This window comes from Lolium perenne, chromosome 2 (assembly GCF_019359855.2).
Source record: "Lolium perenne isolate Kyuss_39 chromosome 2, Kyuss_2.0, whole genome shotgun sequence".
Taxonomy (NCBI): Eukaryota; Viridiplantae; Streptophyta; class Magnoliopsida; order Poales; family Poaceae; genus Lolium; species Lolium perenne.
The window spans coordinates 278,224,162-278,230,161 of record NC_067245.2 but is presented as its reverse complement, the minus strand read 5'-3'; positions in this window follow the sequence as shown (position 1 = coordinate 278,230,161).

Here is a 6,000-nt window from a genome sequence, read left to right as displayed (position 1 = left end):
GTTGCTGCTCCACCGCGGTGGCCCCTTCCCCAGCCCCGGGGGCGCCCAGGGCCGCGGCCTCGACCGCCTAGCCGGCCACCGGGACCTGCCATCCTACATGTTTACATGTTTGAACCATATTATGACCCATTCCACTAACAAATACGAGTTACTCCATCACAAATACTAGGCATATGTAACACATTTGAATGCATTTCGTAGGTAAATATTACACATTTCAACACATACATACATAGGGTTCATACACATACATGTGAAATTTCATATCTAGGTTTCAACAAATCTAGGATTCAAACACATGCATACATGAGGCTACCATCTCCAACACAAACACTACAATATAGAGTGTGTCCAAATCTAGCAAGATCTATGAAATTAGTGGATGAATGGAGAAGATTCGAAGGGGATTACCTTGAGAAATGGATGGGGAACGATCTCCACGGACAGATCTGGTGATTTGGTGGTGGATTTGGTGGGGGGGGAGGGGGGAGAGAGAGGAACCGCCGGCCACCTCCTGTTCTTCACGGGAAGAAGAGAGGAGAAAGAAGATGGTCGGGCTGGGCTGGGCGCGCGCGGCCAAACTTAAGTGGATGTGTGGCGCCCTTGCCACGGGCGCCACACTTTCAAAGTGTGGCGCCAGCGAGAGCGGCGCCACACATGCTGCCACGTCGGATCGGGATCACCAGCTCAGCGTCGACGGGCCACGTCGGATGGGTGTGTGGCGCCGGCACCAGGGCGCCACATGGGCATGTGTGGCGCCCATGAGAGGGGCGCCACACAAAAGAGTTAGATGGGTGAAATAGTTTCGCCGGAGGGTTAGTCTGTGCTTTTCTTTCACTTTTGGGTTATTTTTGTGCAAATCGCCGCAGTGAAACAAGTAGTACGCTCCCCTCTGATATTTGGGGAGCCCCCGAATATGTGATTTTTTTCTGGAAAGAGGAAAACTGCAGTTGCAACTTGCAATGAATCAATTCGACAAGTCGACAGGGTCACAAGCCCTCGTGGCTCGTGGGAGCTGATCAAGCGATATTTGTTCAGATCGAGCTCGAAGATATTTCTGGAGGGGGAGCACCAGATATTTCGTTTCCCTTTCTGGTGTTTCCTTGTTTTCGAATCTGAATTTGATGCCTCAGTCTCTCGCGCTTTATCTTCTCCTCAAACAAGACACAAATATCTAGTTACCGATGTGTAAACTAAACATGTGGCTGCTCCTAAAAATAGCATCTAAGCTGACATTTAACGTGAGTCGTACTACAAGTAGTCTAGAGTAGTGCGGAGGCTATATTATCTTCTAATAATCTGGGAAAAAATGAAAAGCTATGTGCTAAGTTAGTTTATGAATATGAGAAATATTTGATAATATAGACTGTTCTCATCGTGACTCTGATTCATAAACTAGTCATGTTGAGAACAATATATATTATCAAATATTTCTCATATTCATAAACTAACTTTTGATATAAAAGAAAAATATACAAAAGTGTACGCGCCTCATCTGGTTGAAAAAAAAAGACTATATTTAGAGAAAGGAATAGAACTAGGAAGTGACTCGTGTTGCTCTAGAAAACTTTATGTTTATGCATCCCAAAGCCATATACGTGTCACTATTTTTCCCGAGAGTTCATTGAAACTCTCCATCGGTAGCATAAAAGTGCAGTAAGAAGCTCAAGGAAGAAAGGCGACGTCTGACCGCCGCTCGGCAGAAATGCCACGGGCCACGGCCACGAGTCCAAAACCCTGTGCACACAAACGAAAGTCCGCTCTCCGCCACAAACCATTCGATGCTGGTAGTAGTCTCTGGTGTGCGTACGTGCGTCGTGCCAACTGCTAGCTCGGCACTGGCCAGACGTTTTCTTTTTCTTTATTCAGAAGCGGGAGCTGATTTGCTGCAAGTCGGATTTTCATATCGCTTTTGTGTGACGAAAACCTTGTACAGTTTGAGCCGTAGTGCTGCCAAGGTTGTAAAGAAAGATAGGGATAAGCCGCCCGAGCTAGCATATCCAAGCATCCCACGTTCTCCAAAAAGGGCGAAATGTGTCTCGATCTAAAACTAAAACCTATAGACGGCAATTAAAGTGCTCCTGGATTATTGCCCGGCTACGCTATGTTGGATGAGTGGAGTGTGATCCTCCCCTATCCTATCCAAAGGTGATTCAGTGATTCACCACAGGATGTTAACTTTTTTTATAATGCACAGTATGTTAACTAACGGAGAGCACGTCTTATGCACTAGGTTGCATATTAAAAGGGCAGCGCTAGCAATCCTCCGGAGGCACCAAACATCCCAGCCTCCTACTTCACATGTTGACACGTGTTTACTTTTAGGCAAAATCCTGACTTTGCTTCGTCGCAGCAAAAAAAGTCCCGCTTTTGCTTCATTGAAACAAAAAACGGTTCGTCTATAAAAATCCTGACTTTGCTTCGTCGCAGCAAAAAAAGTCCCGCTTTTGCTTCATTGAAGCAAAAAACGGTTTGTCTATAAAAATCCCGACTTTGCTTCGTCGCAGCAAAAAAAGTCTTGCTTTTATTTCGTTGATGCAAAAAGGTTCGTCTATAAAATAAAACAGAAAAATACGTCGAACACAAACCTCGTCGGAGATCTCGCCGGAGACCTCACCAGGGACTCACCGGAGACCTTGCTGGACACCTCACTGGAGACTCGCAGGAGACCTCGCCGGAGACCTCGCCGGAGACATTGTAGCACAAGAATTATACTAAAGTAGCATAACCACATAATATTTGTAGCATAAAAAATATGCAATTGTAGCATCGTGAACTACTCCTCGTCAGTGCACCGCCGGTAGCATTCCTACACCGTCTGGCAGCACCGTCACTTCCTTCTTGCAGCACCACCACAGGCTGGTGGTAGCACTGTCGGTGACCATTTGCAGCATCGTACTTTGTCAAAGCATGGTACTTGGTCGGAGACCTCCTTGTGGCAATGTTGCCCGCCAATGACAGCACCACCACTTGCTCCTTGCAGCACCGACAATAGCCATTTTAGCACCGCCGATCGCCGTTGGTAGTACACGCAACGACCATTTGTAGCACCGCACGTCGGAGTGGTAGCACACGTGGCTGGCGTTGGTAGCATATTCAGCCACCCTTTGCAGCACCATCGGCCGCCGTTGGTAGCACCAGCATGAACCATTTGCAGCCCTTGCCCACCGTTGGTAGCACACAAAGCACTCAGGCTGAATAGGATGAGTGGGCCAGATTGTTGCCGGCGCAGGACGAAGCAGAGGGGAGATGGCAACGTTGGCAGATTGTAGCACCACCACTAACAGTTTGTAGCACTGCCGCCGGCAATTTGTAGCTCATCGGCCGACTGTTTGTAGCACCTTGGTTGACCGTTCGCAACAACCGCACCTACGGAGGAGATCCCGCGAGCAAACAATTTGTGGCTACGGAGGAGATCCCGCGAGCAGCACACTCTCACCAGGCGTTGGCGGCGGAGGAGGTCCGGAGACCTTGTTGGGCACACCGGCGGTGGTGGAGGAGGTGCTGCATGGGCACCGACACATGGACCTCTGGGTTCATGGTGGTCCGTGCGGTGAAGGTCAGCGGTGGCCCCCTCGGGGCATAGGGCGCCACAGTGGAGGTCGGCGGCGACCCCCTCGGAGCACAGGTCGACGAGGTTGAGTTCAGCGGCGGAAACCTGGGCCACAGGGCGGCGCGGTGGAGGTCTGGCGGTGACCGGCAAGATTGCAGCGGAGGTCGCTGGAGCTAGGGTTCCCAGTACGCCAGGCGGCAGAGGTCGGCGCTACCGGCGAGGGTGAAGAGGAGGTCGGGCGCCGGCGCGGTGCTTTCCCTGAGATTGCGCCCTCTGCGTTGACGAGAGAAAAAAGAAAGTTAGATAAGAACGTGACCCACCCGCACTGGACACGCGTCAAACGGTCGCTGGAGCGGTCGCTTTCCATATTAAAATGGGCTTGAGACGGTACTCCCTCCGTTAGGGATTATAGAGCCCAAGAGTTTTTTTAAAAATGTTAGGAATTATAAAGCTTATCTCATTTAGTTGCTTTTTTCATCCAATGTGTGCCCTCTTTTTTTCTCTTTCTTCTTTCATGCATGCAAAACTATTGATCCATGCACTAATTAATGAGGAAAGTAATGGACTTTCTTTATCTTAGCGAATTGGTCATCAGGTCTTATAATCTCTAACAGAGGGAGTACACAATTGCGTCTAGTGGATGGAGTGAGCTATCAGCTATCACCTGCATGTTTTAGCAATAATCTAGTAGGAACCAAGATTTCTAAAGGGTACAAATCTCCAACCGCATTGCTATATCAGATTGTTAAAATTTTAATATCAAAAAATAAGAGAGAAGTTACAAAGCATGCAGCCCCAAGCATCACACTGCATAATTATTTGTGACCTTTGTACATGTTTTGGTGTGTAAATGGACATTTCTTCCATACTTAATGCATATAGTCGATGCTTTCAAGCATCTCAGGAAACCTTCTATGCATGTTATTTGTCAAGATCCGAGTTGTGTCTTCTGCATTGGATGTGCACAGGTACTTCTTTCAAATAGTGCGATAATTACCCTGCAGAACATGTACATACAATCAATTGTTGAGGACTTGGCCATGCACATGTAGTCGTCATGTGTATCTCCACGCATTCCATATGCAAGCATCCGGAGCACAACTGTGCATTTCTGAATTGTGTAGAAACCAAGCAAGCCAACAGAGTTTCTCTTCAGTTTGAAGCAGTCGATCTCCCTTGAATTATCGACAATTTTCAAAAAAAAAAAAGCTTCATGCTCTCCTAAAACGGTGACGGAATATGATATAATTGTGCAATGAATCATCAGAAAAGTAGTCGGCAACGAAAGAAACCACCCCGCGTCGCCTAACCTAGGCGACTCGGGGGCGATCCCCCGCCGCCGGCCGCATGCCACCTCCCTCCTCGCCCTGTCCTCCTCGCCACCGCTGGAAGACCCGCAGGGCGAAGCCCTAGCGGCGACGGCGGGGGGGGGGGGGGGGGGATTCGTCCCTCGCGCAGTGGCGGCTTTCCTGGCGGCGGCGGTGTGCGTCTCTGGCGGCTCTGGCATCGAGCTGCTGCGGGTGTGCGGCTGCGTGGACGTCTCCACGGTGGTGGATCGGCTTCCTGGGCGATGGATTGCCCTACTGGCGGTGGATCTTTGGATCGCCGGTGGTGAGGGCCCCTAGGGTCTCGGGAGGCGCTGCCGAGATGGTGGAGGCGGCGTCGCATCAGAATAAAGGTGCTGGAGCTCGGTCCCCATCTCGGCAAGGCCACATGTGGCGGCGCCGGCGAGCTGCTGGCCTGTTTTACTCTCAGATCGGTGGATCTGGGAAGGGTGGTCTCTCCGGGCACGGTCGTCTGTCGACTCTGCCGTGGAGCTTTGGGAGTCAGAGGGCTGTTGTTAGTGATGTCTTCCCCTCGACCGGCCGTGGTGGCGAGGGAGGGGAAGGGGACGGTACAATCGCCTTCCTCGTTAGGGGTTTTAGGGTCTTTTTTTAGATGCGATTGTCGCGTCGTGAAGCTTCCTTCGGCCGGCCATGGTGGCGAGGGGAGGAGGTGGCTTGATGTGGCATCGATGGTTGGGACCTACTGCTCGGGGTCTGTGGATTGGAGGTTCTGCTTGGTCTCCACCAGCTCCCGCCTGCCCAATGGTCTGGAAAAGATTATTAGCTCTCACCCCTCGGGGTGGGCACTCCTGCGGTGTTCAAAGCCCAATGTGGCGAAGGTGGCGGCGGTGACTCGATGGTGTCTGAAGACGGGCGGCTTCCAAATTCGGTTTTTGTACTTGGGTGGTGACGATGAGGACGATGGGCTTGATTGCGATTTGGGAGTGCGGTGTGTGGTCTTCTGGGTCCATATTGTATTTTCCTTTCTTTCGGAGTCGTTTGTATTCGGTTTCGCTATTGTTGAATTCCATCGGTTGTTATCTAGAAAAAAGTAGTCAGCATAGAATATACGTTAGCCTTCCATTCTCTACCTAGGTTTGCTCTTGCGGCGCTCAGGCACGA